This window comes from Bombyx mori, chromosome 1, assembly GCF_030269925.1.
Source record: "Bombyx mori chromosome 1, ASM3026992v2".
Classification (NCBI taxonomy): Eukaryota; Metazoa; Arthropoda; class Insecta; order Lepidoptera; family Bombycidae; genus Bombyx; species Bombyx mori.
The window spans coordinates 6,789,691-6,807,733 of NC_085107.1; the positions used below are offsets into that span (position 1 = coordinate 6,789,691).

General features: G+C 35.8%; 1 protein-coding gene across 1 annotated transcript in view; it reads right to left on the reverse strand.

The window, feature by feature from the left end:
- LOC105842162 (uncharacterized) overlaps positions 1-17,356 on the reverse strand; it is a 126,054-nt gene extending 108,698 nt beyond the window's left edge. The window contains exon 1 of the mRNA XM_012693510.4: positions 17,029-17,356. The gene's annotated coding sequence lies outside the window, so the exon portion shown is untranslated. The remainder of the gene's footprint in view (positions 1-17,028) is intronic.
- Between the last annotated feature and the right edge of the window lie 687 nt (positions 17,357-18,043).

An 18,043-nucleotide genomic window follows, 5' to 3' on the forward strand; every position in this document is an offset into this window, starting at 1 on the left:
ACATAGTATCTCAATATAGTAGTTTTTTCATTTTTCGCGATTTATAGACATGATTAAAACTTCTTTTACGGTATAATTTCTCGTTTTTTATACATACATAGCGATTAGAATGTCTATAAATTCAGTACATAGTATATTATGTCAAATTAGATTCTGTCAAGATTAATTAATGCATAATAATTATTTAGGTTCATCTTCTGTTTATCTAACGTTAATCTGTTGAAATTATTTTAATGTTCTCAATATAAACGATCAATTTGTTTTGATTTCATAACTAAGCGTGTTCTTGCTTCAGCAAACACCGAATTATAATTACTAGTAATTTTAACTTTGTTCAACTTAATTTTCCGAGAATAAATTAATTAGTTTAAAATATTCAAAATATTTGGGAAAGGTATTTCAATAAAACGAACATTATTTAAATGCCTACTGGATTGGTAAATGGCTGATCTGAAAAGCTCCGAACCGTGAAAATGATACTCGTAACTTTAAGGATTGGCAAAAATTCTTTTAAAGCTTTCGTTCATGGCCGTTTTGAGCGTTTGTTGTCAAGTTCCAATGACATTGTCGTACTCTACAACTAAGTGTAGTACGTGACTTGTCGTAAGAACCAAAGACGAGTCTTCGCGCAGATGGAACCGTTGTGGACCTGATCTATGACGAACCACGTCATGATCAAACCGGAAGAGAAAACTAGATCATTCAATAGACCCAGCCCTTATAAACTGGCAGCAGTTATTACAGATATCTCGTGTTATGTCTGACTGAGATGCTCTTTGGACCTAAGGTACTTAATCCATCTATTTCCCTTTACTAGCTGCAATGAAGCACACACACTGTACACACTGTCCTTCACATCGAAGAGACAGTGTGTACTCGTCTTGATTCAGGGCCTGACTTATCACTGCTATCAGTCGCCAATTTTGGCCAACTTCAAGTCATGACAGCTGCGCCGCTTTATGGAAGAAGACACCGCTGACTGAGTCCTTATCCACTTACAATTACTGCATCTAGTGTGACGCAGTTGGCGAGTGGAAGCGAGCTGTAATTAGGGATGGGACCCCCTGGTGCGTGCTGAAGGTATAAGAGAAGTTCTGGATGTGTTTTAAGACCAGCCACTGTGCCGCGTCAATTTGTATTTTGTTCTTGTAGTTGACAGCTTGTTTGAAACAAATCTTGATGTGTAAAGTTGTCGGGACCATGATTTTTTTTATTGCTTAGATAGGAGGATGAGCTCACAGCCCACCTGGTGTTAAGTGGTTACTGGAGCCCATAGACATCTACAACGTAAATGCGCCACCCACCTTGAGATATAAGTTCTAATGTCTCAGTATAGTCTCTCAGGTCTTCCTCCCACCCTTCAAACCGAAACGCATTACTGCTTCACGGCAGAAATAGGAGGGGTGGTGATACCTACCCGTGCGGACTCACAAGAAGTCCTACCACTACTTCTGTCAGTATTATTTCAACTTGGGCTTTCTTATTTGGAAATATACCTATATGTTAGGAATCATATATTAATTTATAATCCAACTTAAATTGGAAAAGAAAATTGACTTGGATTAAGAAAATATTCATAGATATGTAGGTCCCCATATTCATCACGCTAATATCATCGGTCTAAATAATTCATACATAAAATATTAAAGCTATTTATTGACGCATAAAATATCGTGACTAATAAATTTTCATAAATAAGAATCTCTGAGAAACTTTCTTTGAAGTCCCTTAAGTATTGTGAACCTTTTCAACTTAAAGGATCAAAATTGAAAAAGTATGATTTGTTATAAATTTACGTATGTTCTGTATTTTAATCGACCTTAACATAAATTGAAAGTTTTTACAGAAAATACAATTTTATCTTTATTAGTTTGTTTTAAATCATTCAATATAGATTGGGTAAGACAACCAGTCTTGTCGCCAAGAGCGTTCAGTTCTGGACGACCATCAGGTGGATACCCTCAGACACAGCCCACTGAGTTTCTCGCCGGATCTTCTCAGTGGGTTGCGTTTCCGATCTGATGGTAGATTCTGCAAAGCACGGCTCTTGCTAGGGTTCGTGTTAGCAACGTCGTCAGGTTTGAACCCCGTGAGCTCACCTACTATTTAAGGTTCCACTGAAATAGCCTCTCAAGGCTATCAGCTTAGGTAGGAAAAAAATATCTGATCGACCATCAGGTGGATAAGAAACAACAAAAAAAAATCGTAGTGTGACAATCGATTGAAAAAAGAATATAGATCAACGTAATATTCATCAACTTCAAAGGGGAGGACTGCAACTTGAAAATTTGCAACGTATTAATGATCATAAATTTTATTAATTTTCCTTTAGACCACCTGCTTGTTACTAACGCATATTTTTTAAAGTTTTAAACCCAAATTGATTAATTGTTTTGTATGGTTGAGGTTTAGTGGGTCGGTGAAGGGATAAGGATGGTGGCGATAGTCACATTGCGATGGAAACCAGCTTCAGTACCCATCATAACTTGAAGAAAAAAATAGTGCAGCGAAGTAAATCAAGTACAGTCGAGCACGGTTCTAAGCATTTTGCGACTACTTTAATATCGCCGTTTAGTCGTCGTCTGCGAAATTTATTGTAAAAAGTTATATGGTCGCACCGTGAAAATATTTCAATTAATTTATCTTACACAAACGTCTTTAGAACACCTAAGATTTTCAAAGCCTCGTTTGGTCTCGGCGAGTTCTCTAATGTTGTCTGTATGAAATTGAGAATCTCCACGGGACAATTATTCAAAAATATTCCTCGAAGAAGATAAAATTTATTCATACCGAGAGAAATGCTTCAACTATTCTAAGAGTGATTGCGTATTTACATACTGAACACACGATGTACGACCACGAAGAGTTTTCTTTAACTACACTTTTATAAGGTCAAAACCTGTATTTTACTGTACAAGAAAATAAAATGTAGACGTCACCCAAGAGTACGGAGATTGTGCATTAACATCGCTAAGTCTAGAAATCCCAGTCTTAAAAGGTCTCCTGTTGTATAATGGTAGCGTGAGCAGGGCTCACAGCCATAAGGTAAAAATAAATTGTGCTTGAATTTTCAGACGTTGCAAAGGAATTTTTATTTATTCCGAGACGAGAATACCTACATACGTATGTATTTTATTTAAAACGAAACTCTGAATGCTCAAATGAATTTTATTTTTCAAGTCTTTCCCGAATCTACGACACATGTAACACCATATATGTATATATATATTTATAGGTTAGCTACAGCATGAATACGTTTTGATTTACGCTATAAACGTTCTACAAACGACCGATTTTGCGACATTAATCCTTCGATTGCAATTGGACAAGATAAACAAAGCCGTAACTTTTGAGTAAGCTGTATAAAGCAGAATTGAATCTTGGATGATGGCATACTAAATGTCCCACGAAATAAATCACAAGATTCGAAAAAGTTTATTGCTTTTAATTTAAATAAACTACAAGCTCACGGTCCATCCTATATAAAGTGGTAATTTGGGTCTATAGAAATCACACGGATGCCGCCACCTACCTCAAGAAATGAAATCGAGATCTGAATTGTACAATGCAGGTACTGTCCCTCCTAACCCGAAGCATGATTGCTTCAATCAAATAGTACGCTTCTTTGCGGGATTACAATACTCCCAGGAATTACTGCACATTTTTATAATTATTGGCACGGCTGTTGTAGGTACAGTACAATTGAGACTTGGATCTCATTAAGGTGGGTTAGCATTAACCTTCGGATATCTATAGCCTTCTATAACAACTTTACACCAAGTTTTGAAAGCCGTAATTTTTAAAGTATAAATTCTTTACGTCCGTTGAAAGTAAAATTTAACTCGGGAAAGATTCGTTACGGCTAGAGAGAAAAGATACAATTTAGGAAGAGCGAGAGTGAGAAAATAGACAGAACGTCTCGCGTGCCACTCGCTCTTACACACAGCAATCCCTATTACAAGAAAAAATTGATTTATGGATGAAAAATAAAGTAAAGCAAGATTCTACACACCGCAAAAGAAGTTTCAGTTCTTTCATGTGTACCAAGTGGCACGAGCACCATTTTTTTATTATGCTAAAATACCCGACGTGGCATTTGTGACAAATAAAAAGTGTCACACTCCATATTCCCAGGATAGAAAGGCTCGTGTCACTCTGTAGTCCATATTTATCGACTACTAAGTACTATGGCAGCGGTCACCGAAGCAACATTTGTAACGCGCATACGTAGCTTTTATGCGACGGTAGGTGAAAAATCCATTCTGGAAACGATTTACGTAAATCCATTGATAATAAGTCTTCACATGAAGAAACGTGTCTCTACGCCAAATTTTAGTGAATCAGATGGTTATATTTGAGTTCATTACATTACCTTGTCGATGTTGTCGATGTTCGACTGTTGCTCAGTTTTTTTGGTTAAAGACAGTTCTTATTTCATCTCTGAGTGTATATTTGTTCGTGTCTTTATAGGGATATTTTTTCCGCCGTCCATCAAACGAAAATCCTTTCTAAACTTCGATATTTTTTTATAATTATACAATCTAGTGATTTTGTTTATATTATTTTAGTGAAACAGTTCTAATTTTAATTAAAAAAATAAGCGTTTTCTTACACAGTTAAGCAGAGCAAACTAATAAATGATCGGTAAATAATTAATCTCAAACAACGATCTCCCTAAGATCAAATAAACAGCTATCGATTCAGATAGATGCCTACGAAACGAGCGTGACTTATGTGAGAAAATTGACAACAACACCATATCGATCTCATAGTTAGAGTTGAGGCTTACTGTGATATTATCTTACGTTCGAACATGAGAAACTATTTAGCTTCGAGAAATTTTCGTGAAAATCCACACTCATAGTATTTTATTATATTTTTTTAATTACCGTCGTAGACAGAAGCGCATACGGGACACCTGATGGAGTGTTACCGTCTCTCATTGACGTCAGCATTGCCAGAGGTAGAGCCAAGCCCCTGTCAACTTTTAAGTACTCTCCGCAAATCTCATTTGAAGAAGGACACGTCATAGAGCTCAGGAAAAACCATGAAGGCATGTACATTTCAGAGCAAAATGCTACGACCTTTGGTAGTCGTTGGCAAATAAATATAGTAGAAACACCTACACGACCTCTATAGAACTCTACTCCAGGCGTGCGGGTGGGAGGTGAGGTGGTAAAAACGAAATGATAGGGTCATTTCAAACAAATTCTCAGAGTCCTTCCTATGGAATATACGGTACAAAACACAGAACGAATTTCCTCCGTAGACGCTCCAAACGATCTGTTAGAATGCGTTTATAGACAATCTGACTGTATGGAGTCAAATGGAAGTAGCTGGTATCTGGGATCCTCAGCCCAGACGTGAGATTGGTACTTTACACAAGGCGAGCTTGTGCTATATAAAGTAAAAGCGTTTGTCCAGGCATGAAGTACTGCTTCGCTCTTTTGAGGATTCCCAGTATTTTTGACGCCAAGTTGGTTTTGCCCCAAATGACTCCGGTATTGGACATCACTCGAAACGTCGACCTCAAGTATCCCAATAACCGTGAAAGGTTGCCGGGGTACTTTTTGTAATAGTGGCACCATAACAAAAGGGTCCTTCTCCAGAGTATTAGTAGAATAATGAAAGAATCAAATATTTTGGTTACTAACAAATTTAACAACTAGCGATGTGTTTGATTACTTTCAAAAATCTATTATAATTCCATTGGGTTTCCATGTTCCATGAAATTGTGGATATATTATTTTTTAAATAAATTAACAAAATCATTGAATATAGTAAGTAATATTTAAATTGATATAAGAATGAGTGAACAAGGCGCGAGGTGAATCGAATCGAACGGACCTATTTCCACACATTGGGATACTTTTTCCTTTCACCGCGACTCATAAATACAAAGAAAATACAGAAGTAAGTATAAGCCTTTGTGTCTCCGATTCAAAGTTTCGCTTCATTTGAGACGCCTCCTCGATTTCACAAACGACGCCAACAAAACAATTACCGTAATGTATATTTTTATCGCATATCGATGTCGATAATGCGATTGTTTTAATACTTATAGACGCTGTTATTAATTTACGTATTATTCAACGAGTATGAAGTGTCTACTGTATACTTTAGTTGAATTTGAACCCGTTTTCTGTAATATTTAAAAAAATTGTAATCTAGAATTTTTAGGAGCCAGAGGTACGTGCGTAACATAAGAAGAAGCGCAAGCTCTTCTCATAGTCAGGAGGAAATCGCCGGACTTCCGCCCTTCACTGGGGATGGAGGGCGGGGCATGTCGGAGTCGAACCGACTAAAACCTCCTGTCTCTCAACAACCAACGTCCAAGCCTCGCATGAGCCAAACTCATGAAAAGGCAAAGGGGGGAAAGTGAAGCGTTTAGTGCGGAGCACATCTCTCCCATCACCCTCCCCCTCGGGACGCCGGACTGGCGGTCGTCGGCGCCACGACCACCAGCCCTCTCGGTCGGCAGGCTATCCGAAGCCCGCCTAGATGGCGCCGGTTAGAATGGTCTATCCTACGGAATACCCCGCTGGGTCAGAACCAGCGTGGGTTGAGGATAGCCGGCCTTCCATCACCCGGATGCTCATGCATAAAACGCGTGCAGAGCAGCTTGCACGTCGTCTTCTTAGGCCCCCTTCGCCGGTCCCCAGGCCGACATGTGAGGGGACCCGAAACACTTAGAGGGCCAGGGCTTGGGCGATATCCGCCTCCCTGGCCCCCGCTCGACGGCGGCGGGCCTGTGCGTCTTTCACGCGCCCCGCCGCCTCCTTCTAATAGAAAAGTCCAATAATTTGTGTGTAAAAAATATCCAATAATGACTCTTTTGGGCAATCATACAGCTATGCTTGAAATAAAACCGAAGCACTGTAACAGTTTGATGATTGAATTATTGGAATGTCCGTGATCCGTAGCGCCTCCGAACAATTTAACCGACCGTTGAACTTTACTTCAACTACCAGCCGCCCAAATACTTCACAAAGTTTTCGCTCACACGGTCCTGGCACGGTCATTACGATATCCATAAGACATATTAGTAAACTACCTTTTTCCCGCGACTGCATCCGCGTGGAATAGTTCACAAATAATGCTTCATTTTAGAACAAATTTGGTTAACATAAAAACGTTATAGTGAGCCGCCAACCTTAACATATAGACATAAGCTGTCGCGGACTTTTTTTTAAAATCTTTTAAAGGGATACAATTCTGTCATACATTATTTTACCAAAACTTTAACCGGTTCTGCAGGGCACGCAGCGTAAGCTCTCAAAAGGTAAAAATAACGCCGATTTTGAAACATTATTTATTGGTGCTACGCTTGTATTAGTCTTAGCGTAATGTTATTAAACCTTTATATAGCCTTCCTCGATAATTGGGCTATCTAACACTTAAAGATTTTTTCAAATCGGACCAGTACTTCCTTCCTTAGCGCGTTCAAACAAACAAACCTTTCAGCTTTATAATATTAGTATAGATTATAATCTATAAAACAATTATTTGGTACAGAAGTTTCAAGGTTTCTCAGCTTGAACGTTTGTGAAATTAGTTCAATTAGAACACTCCTCCGGCATATGGGTACAGTGTGTTGAGTAATAGCTGTGGAATTATACGCGGGAGTGACATAATAGGTTGAGGGGAACGCCCTTTGAAGAATTTGGAAATCAATAGTTACTGTGAAACCGAAATGCAAAAGAAACGAAACACGGCCCGACGTAGCCTTAACGTCAAAGAGTTAATTGAAAAGAGCTAAATGTAACTATTATACCCTAAGAAACATTTTAAAACCGATCTCATTCGTACTTTCTTGGGATTTATTTTGTAATTGATTATGAACTAAAAATCGAAAGAAATTACGCATCATTTTCTATTAATAACTATTAACGAGCATTAGTGCTATTGATATACATACGAGTATAGTTGATAATTTTTATTCATAAAATTGACATTAACGAAACATGAGAGAAAATGTAATACCCAAAAAGATTCTAAATCTTGAGAGACCAGTGTGATTTTGGTCGAATTTCGATCGTAAGGCGAGCAGTAGTATCTTTTAAAAGGGAAAGGAATTGAAAGGGGGAAGCGAGCGTTTGAAATTACCGTCTACCTCTTTTCAGGCCCCTACACACGTAGTATATGGTCGAGGGGTGCCCCTATATCTACGCCATGTATTTATCGCTGGGACGCCTAATCTTTTAAGTCTCAATTTATTATATTTAATTTAAATGGACCGCATATGTAACCACAATGAGTGAATTAAAGTTTGGCTATTTTCAAGAGAACGATGAGAGCTTATCAACAGCGCCTGAAAAGCTTATCACGAAAATTCGGTAACGTAAATATTATATCATACATAATTCGATTTTTTATCTCTATTTCAAGAAATTAGCATCAGGTTATTAGTACGAAGATGGAGTTTCATGGAGATAATTATTTACTGATACGTGGTTACTGATACTGTTATCTTTTATTATTTTATTATTATTATTAGGCAGTTGAATATTTGTCAGTAAATAAATAAATAAATAAATATTTACTAACAATCACGCCACGTTAACTGGTCCCGTGCTAAGCTCGTAAAGAACTTATGTTACAGTTACCAGATAACGGAAATAAATGTAAGATTTTTATTATACACATACATATATTTAATATACATCCATAACCCTGGAAAAGACATTTATATTTATCATATAAATATCTTCCCTTGGCGGGATTCGAACCCGCGACCCCCTTGTGTAGTGACCATGTCACTTACCACTACACCAGACGGGCGTTTTTGTTACAAATGGATGGATTTTTTGTTACAAATAGATAATCTAAAGTGAATTTATTTGAAATTTCAAAACCTTTTTCAGTTGTATACATGTATGTATATACATATATGCTGGTCATTGCTTATAATATTTTATTGTAGTAATTAATCTATTTTGACATCTTCGTTCGGTCATTGGATTAGGCTGTAAAAGATTTGAGAATTAGTGACCCATAATTGTTGTATTATATGAGAATATGAGGATATAATAACTGCGGATTGCTGAAAATATAATTTTTTTAAATTTACCATGTATACAAATAACAATTATAGAATTCATATTGAAATACAAAAGCTAAATTTAAGCCTATCAAAACGTAACATTGAAATGTTCTAAAATGAGGTGTCAAACATATACCTAAGTTTCATACTTCAGTGGTTTCAAATATAAATTGACAGCTTTGATTTAATAGCTGGAGTTGAAAGTGGTCCAATAATTGTCTGATTTGACCCGGGAAACTTCTGAACCACTAATATTCACTTTGATATTCGATAACTGGCAAACAACATTTAAAAAAATGTTTTAATTAAGTGTAAACCTAAGTAAAGACCGCGAAACAATGGTTCTGATTTGGAAATAACTGCCCTTAGACCTTTTCGTTAATTAAAGACAAACGAACATTGTTATTATAATTATATAGATGTAGATTTATTTAAGAATTGTTTATTTTCTTCTTAATTATGACAATCGGATTACACAGGAGACAAATATCTTATAAATAAATAAAAAATATTTCTCAACCGCACTAATCTTACACTTTATGATTGAAAGTATTAGTATTTTAGTTATTTCTCCGACACTGAGATCAATTTGTTTCCAATGTGCAACAAATATTTGACACCTTTTTTAGATTTGAAATAATTTTAAAAATGTGAATTAACATAATGCATGTGATGCGAGCAATGAGAAGTATGACTGAATATTTTGATTTTCCTGTCTATTTTGCTATTTTTTTGTTTTACGAAGAAATTTCCTTTAGTACATCGTTATGTTTTTTACACACTTCAGAAATATAGAGTGTTTATCTCATCAAAGTATGTCAAAGCTATGCGATTTTGCGATTTAGAACCTATTTTTATGCGAACTTTATTAAATATGTAGTTTGTTATCGGTATATACTTAAATTACAATTTAAAAACGCTTGTAACAGCCCTGAAATATCATGAGCTCAGTGAATTCTGTTCCGTAAAAACAGTAAAACCCATCTAAGAATCCGTTAAATAACAGTGTGTCAAAAAAAGATTCACTCAACGAAAAAAAAAAATCGAATGAATTAGTGGTGGTAGGACCTCTTGTGAGTCCGCACGGGTAGGTACCATCACCCCCGCCTATTTCTGCCGTGAAGCAATAATGCGTTTCGGTTTGAAGGGTGGAGCAGCCTTGTAACTAGACTGAGACCTTAGAACAGATATCTCAAGGTGGGTGGCGCATTTACGTCGTAGATGTCTATGGGCTCCAGTAACCACTTAACACCAGGTGGGCTGTGAGCTCATCCACCCATCTAAGCAATAAAAAAAAATTAAAAAATGTTTTCTTAATTTAACTTTAGCCTCAAAATGTGTTATTGTTCGTCTAATACAAATATATATTTTTTGAGTTTCCTAAGTTTTAACGAGTGACCGTACCACAGCGTTCCGGCCTCTTTGAGACTAGTCGACCCGTAAAATCGCGGTTATATTCCCGTCAATTAAGAAACTTCACAACAATGGGCGACTGGAGCCAAAAAAATCCTTATTCTTCGAATCAATAAAACTTTAGCGGAAGTCGTGTCCGCAATTTATTATTATTATTAAGTACTGGCTCGGTGATCTAATTTCGACAATAAAAAAAAACATAGTAATGTCAACAGTTTTTCGCAGGATTATTAAGTAAGCTTCTGTATTTGTATCAAACTATCAAGCTAGTTCCATAGTGGGTACCCCTTGATGCTACTATATCTAATTTGAAAACATTCACTTTTCAAAATCAGACCCATTATTGGTAGTGTTTTAATAGAACCTTAATTAATAGTTTTGAAGTAAGCTCTATTGTAGGTGTGTGGGGACATAAATGATTTAAAAAAATCTGTGCTTTGCGTGTCATACTCGTAGGAGATTTTTTTTATTGCCTTTGTAGGCAGACGAGCATACGGCCCACCTGATGGTGAGTGGTTACCGTCGCCCATGGACTTCAGCAATGCCAGGGGCAGAGCCAAGCCGCTGCCTACCAGCCAAGCCGCTGCCTACGAGAATATGAGATAGGAGCAATAGGAAATTTCCATAAATTCAGCTTTAGATATCGCTAAAGGCTAGGTGTGTTTCGAAGCCTGAGTTAAAACTCCATTTAGAATTAATTATGTTACGAAATAAAAAAAAAAATGGTTTTTAAGATTTTAAGCTCTCATTGTGTTTTATTAAAAATAAAAAAAGATGTGGTGTCGTGCGACACCAGGTAGGAACGAAGTTCCTTCGGCTAATGTAGAATCGACACAATTTGCAAAAAAAAATTGTGCTCAATTTTATGTAGGTTTTCTTGATTTTTCTCTTAAAATTTGCTGATTAATTTTTATTTAAGTACAGGAAAGTATTTAGGAAATTCAGTATTTTAGGAAATAAAATAAAAATTACGTAAAATAAAAAAAAAACGTAATTCAAATTACCAATTATAATAACAAAATATGTCTCTTTATTTTTGATTGACAACATAAAATTACATAGAAATAGAAATAATTACAAAATAGAGAGAGAGAAGGGATGAGAGAACGAAAAGAAAGAAGGAGAAAGAGAAAGGTATTATACACTACTCGCTTGTATATACGACTGTCGCGCCTGCGCACGTCTCATTTAACGGTTTTATTCCACGGACTTTTTCTTACGGTTTTACTATCACATTTTTTTCAGTTCGGTCGCGCAGCAAAATCCCTATCTCCTCCAAGCCTGCCGTAAGGAACTTCGTTCCAAAACTTCGTTCCAAAAACGTACATTCTAAAACCTATTGAATTATCCAGCATCTGGAAACTATTGGGAACTTGATATAACAAATTTGCTAAGAATTTCAGACAACGTTCTTAGAGCACATTGCACTAGTTTGCTCTAGCTGTAGATTATTAAGATGCAATATTAGACTTCAGAGGTATCGAATATACATTAATTTATTGGAAACTATCACATTTGTTGTTCCATAATTAATTTATGCGCTAACGTATTATACCTTAGGTAATTGTATTTTTACTTCAAAAGTTCTTTCTTGCTTATAGCTTGTCCTTAAGCATTCACGAACGATATTCAAATAAGTGTAGATATTAAAAGAGAATCTTCTGCTTAGACATAGACATAAAGAACGACTTATCAAATCTCTATATTTTATAGTTTATCAAGGTGAATAGCGTCGTTTATCGTATGATATTTACGGGTTCATGTTTTCACTTTATATCTTCAGCTGGTTTATCTTTCTACATAGATAAAAAAATTCTAGTAAAAAAAGAAAGAAACAAGCCACTATTATTAATTAAAATTGAAAAATCCGCCATTAGCGGTTCGATAACATGTCAGAAACATTAAACCGCTTTTAATTCACACCGAATCTTTCAGTTAGAACTAGAGATAGACTACGAGTAATCTGAAGCCGTAAAATTTTAATAAACATTAAGATTTTGAGGACACGTACCGTATTCGCAATGAATCGTAATTAATCGAATGAAATATATTCTGTGACACGTGAGCATCGTGCTGGTGGAATTCTGTAAATGTGACATGTCACTTCGACAAGTTGCACAATCTGTCATCGCCAGCCATCGACTGACGCATCATTCGTCTTCAACTCCAATACGCATACTGTTTATAAGCTTATATGACAACAAAATACTCGTAGTATGTACAGCTAACCAAATTTAAAAAAATCATTTATTTTCTATGTTCAACAGTAATTTTAAAGCGGGTAAACATTCGTGTTCGACGAGGAGGTTTATTTGCTTTTTGTCTAGGCATTTAATATATATTTACGAGTTTATATGTTTATACGTATGTATATGTATATCACGGAATTCTATTTAGATTTTATATTTTATGTAGTAAGTAGTCCTATACCAGATGAATGTAGTCCCATGTTATGTATTTTATATCCGTACTGAGCTCTTACCATACGTAAGTACCATTGTTATGGATTAAATCGGGCTTAATTATAATATAATTTAGTCGATATTCTTCTCTTCAATCAAAGAAATATATAATAAAACAAACAGCAAAGAGGGAAAATGAAATGTTTTCACCATTCCCGTGTCCTTATTTGACTGGCACTGCCAGTTTGCACGACATTTTAGAAAACAATTTCTGACTGCGGTGCTTTTTTTTTGGTTATATAATTTTGAACAAACCAGATTATCAATTATTAAAGTAAATTTATTAGGGTATTAGTAAGACATTATATAGAGCCTAATCTCATCACTATTCGCCGTCCAACTCCAGTAAAATTATATGTTAATTATAATTACAGGATTATTACGGTGGTTTACAGCAATTATTCGACTTGAGCATTAAGGATCTGAGTTCCTTATCGGTTACTTTTAGTAGTGAAACTATATTTTAAATCGGATAATCTAATATTTGTCATGTCGATCTTAATGAGTCCTCAGTAGATGGTAGTGGTCATTAAGCAGTAGGCAAGTGAAAATTAATTAGAGTACATCATCTATAAACTAGCTAAAAAAATAATGTAATATAAATAATATAAAATAAAAATATAGTCTACATAGCAAAAATATTACTTAACCTTTAATTCAAATGCGAAATTAATTTAAGCAACACACATCTCTAGTAAATAATTCTAGTTAAAAACGTAGCACACGTTTCAAGGCGTGCAAAATTTATATATTTTGACCCACATTCTTAGTTTATTCCATATCGTATCCCCGTGTGTGAATTTTTTAAAGCCAGACTCGTAAGTACCTATGTCGCAGTTGGTTTCAACCAAAGTGGGCTGGAGAGTTGAAGCTAATTACCAACATCAAAGATTTAAGCAACCGCATTGTATGAGTTTCGAAATATTTACGTAATTATTTGAGGTGTTTAATGTTTATTGTCCGTGTTAATTAAATTAAATGTGGTTTTAATTTAAAACATATCAAATAAAAACTCTACATACAAAAGTTCTGTTTGAAATGTACGCGTTAATGAAAGCGAAAAATTCAAAGTTTATACATGTTATTCGTATTTATTTTAATCTAGAGATTTAAGGACTGCGCCCGTATATTAAGGAACAAAGGCAGGCGTGAAATTAAACGAGAAAGAATGATGACAGTCCTAAAAGAGTCCATTTACTTGAATGATGACAAAAGCGCGTGTTTTAAATTGTTTTTTATTTCTATTCTTGTAAGTTTCTAAATATAGATTAGCTAGTTGTTTTTTTTTTGATTAATTTCGATATTAACCAATACAAGAACAAAGGCTTTTGCGGTAAGAACCCAATTAAAACGGTTAGTATGGTAAATATTCATAACGAGACTAGTTTTTTCCGGCGTAACTGTCCAGAAGACCTGGCCGACGGATAAGGCAGTCCATTGACACCATAATGTTAGGGCCGTGCTTAATTTGCGGCAATCAGTCGAAATTGTAGTTTTCTTTGCTAGATCGGAGTTTCTTCCTTCAAAACGGAGTTCATTATTGTGACGCTGTACATAGGACACCATTGTCTACTAGTGCGAACTTATAACATGATATTCCGTTAGTATATGAGAGAATCATTAGGTATAAGTAATATAAAGCGGTAGGTAACAATACAATACTGAATACACTCCGAAGTTGTGATGAAAAGTATCCGTTCTAAGTTGCGAAATGCATGGTCCCATTTCTGTAGCTTCTGATTTATGGCAGGCCAAACCATTACCTACATAAGACCTATTGGCTTGAAAGTCAAGTAAGCCGTTAATCACAATGATGCATGTCTTATGAATCGAAGACACTGCGTAAAAGAAAAGTAGAGATGTTGTTTTTAATCTGTATGGTAATCACTAATAGGTATTGGAAGCAAAAAAATAATTAATTTTATATCGCCTTGTTCAACTATTTAAATGATATTCGCCGTAAATTTTTTAAATAATTTGAAAATCTATAGTATTCCAAATTATTTTTCTTTCTTTCAAAATATTTGTCACTTAGTCGTTTCGTACGAATTTTAAAAGCTGTCGATCATTTCTACTCATTATAATAATTATTACTGTAGTAAAACAAATGTCTTTATGAAAAATAAAATATGCAGGCATAAAGAAAGGAAAGTTTTTTACTCTTTTCAGTAAAAACAAAAAGTGCTTCCATAAGATTTATAATCTACAATAATATAAAATACAAAACATACAAAATAATAAATACGATTACGGTAGTCGTATATTTTTTCTATTTCATGATTTCCGACTTCTCTAAAACTGTCAGTTTTCGTGGTCACGTGTGACGTATGTTATTTATCGACATTCGGATTTTGTGCTAGTTGCCGCTTATTTAATAAATATAGACAAATACGTTTATTTCGGAAAATGAAAACAAAAAAAGCGAGTTCTATCTACGTGTCTACGTAACCCGAAACCCCAAAAATAATTTCTTTTTCAGAAAGGCGAAATTAATGGTGGCCCAATTGCCTTTTCAGTTTCACCAGGACACGTGGGCGAGCACGTGCCCAGCGAGGAGACGCACGACTTCGTAACAGCTGCCCGAGCACCTCCGAAGGAGACCTAACGGCTAAAGGGCAGTTGCTTCGCGAATGCTTCTACTACCGCATCGGAATCGCGAGCAGCTGAGAAGATTCGACGAGAAACTCAGCGGGCTGATTTATGGCTTAGGTTTTACGTCGAACTCTTTTTGGAGTTCGATGAGTTCGGTTACCAGAGTACTAAGCCTGCTCCTAATATTAGAGCTGCAGGTGTCTAACGACAGTGTTACTGGATCGGATGGATCCGTAAGGACGTGACTAAGGTGATAACGGTGACTGGCTCCTAAGTGAGTCGGAGTGTTCAGCGGCGGCAACAATGAGGCAATTACCACGCCACTTATCGAAGTACCGTTCCGACACTGACTTCAAGAGTTTCAAGATGGATTCGAGGCCCATACCTTCATGGAGATCGTTTTTCCTCACGAATCATGGTGCTCCGACGGCTATCTTAAAAAAAACGGCATTGAAGAGTAACCAGGTGGATGCGGTAACACCACACTCAGGTATGTCAAAGTAAATTGTAAAGTGTCATTGCTTCGTAAAGGGTCACCTTGTTGCGAAGGGACATTTTACTCCGCTTGCAAATCATGAAATATGAAGTCTGTCGAGCATAATCGTAGTGCGGTTGCGAATGAACTTTATGTGTGTGTAGAATGTCATAGGTGAATTCAGGATGATTCTCAGATGCTTGGCCTTCCTGGCTCAGGGTATTGATTGAACGAAGAGGTGATCGGTGAGGTAAAAATATATTATAACATGAGCTTAAATTATAAAAATAAAAAACAAATATTAAGTAGATAAGTTCCACAGCTTCGGTCACCGTTAGCAGTTCAGAACCCGTCCATTAGTCTGTTGGTTTTAGACTCGGCTAAGTGATACTTGTTAGCCTATAAGAAATAAAATTCTCATCTCAAAAGCATCGTCTCAAAATTGAAAATCAATGAACTAAAAAAGCTACGCGTGCTATCCGAAACCTTAAACATTTTTTTTAATCAGTCGATAAATTTTAATAGGCAGATTAACATTATTAAAAAAACGTTTAAGATGAATGAGGCATCTGGTTAAGGAATTTAACGAACGAAAATAATAGGGTGAGCGAAAAGTTGGGAAAAAAACCAAGTGACCGACTTAGTAAATTTGCGAAGTCCTTTTACTTGTATTTTATTAAATATGTGGAGAAAAAAATTTGCACCATGCAATGTAAGCTCAAATTTAACGAAACGAAATGTTATTTTTTAAGTCGATTGAAAATAAAAATGGATTAATAGTATAATATACCAAAATTATTAATTTGAACGCAGCACAGCTCGCAAACTTCGCTCAGCGGGATGCAAATTCAAAAAAAATCCTCAAGCTTAGGTTCAACATAAAATATTTTTAATAGGTACAGGTAAACGAAATGAAACGGAAAAACATCAAAAGCATTCGCTTGAATATAAGATAATAAAAATAAAAAACGGGCGAAGTGGAAAAATAATAATTTAATCAAACAATGGAAGGAACATCAACTTTTAATTAACTCATATCTTACCTTTTCTAACTGGAGCGAAGGTCAGGTCGCACTGACTCAGCTTTACAGAACATGCCAACCACTAAACTCGTTGGTAGACCCGAAATGTTTAAGGAATTTCATCTTAATGATTAAAAAATACTCAAAGAATCAAGATAAAATTTTAATCAAAGAAAATAGTAAATAGTTTAAGTTAGTGAAAAGTAGTTCGGAGTTGTCGAGAAAAGCGCGTATCTCGTCGAAGTGAATGTCAGAGCGAGCGCGTTCATCCCTCGCCATACGCGACGCAAGACTGTTGGCCGATCCACGTTTTCGCGATCTGCTAGGATAGTCTACTGTAAGCGTCCGTGTCGCTAGTGACGTGCGCTCTCCCGCCGTTTCACCAATATCCCTCACCGCTTCACCTGTCACCGAATTGCGTCTAAACGTGTAGATTACTTCCAGAGTGTGTTTAACTTAAACTCGAACCTGTTAAAATCGATTTTCTTTTTGTCACAAAGCCCTACCTACCTACCCTTGATTTTTAAACGACTTTTGGATATTCAAATTGTGTCATCCCGATTCTCTAATACCTTGAATTGCACTTATTTTATTGCTTACCATCTTATATTCACCTGAAAACGATAAATTTTTCTAAACTTAATTAATCGATAAAAGTTACATAATATCATGTTATTGGGTGGGCAATTTGTTAAAGTAATTTAATTTCAATATGAGTTTTTTATGTTCCAAACGTTTGTTGAAGATTGTCTTAAGATTTTGATAAAACTTTGCACAAAGACACCTGGATATAATGGTAAATGATATGACCCGGGCAACTCCGGATATTTGTGCTAGATAATATTTGCTACAGTGTGCTCGTTGATTTGAGAGTTTACGTATCAACGAATCCAGAAATCGACAAAGCACTATTTATCCCGCATAAATGCATTATACATATTTAAGTTCTAATGAATAATTACATATTGAACTCGGATGACAATGCGCGTCTAGTTCTTAAAATAATCTATGTTCATAGTGATTAAGAAACTGAACA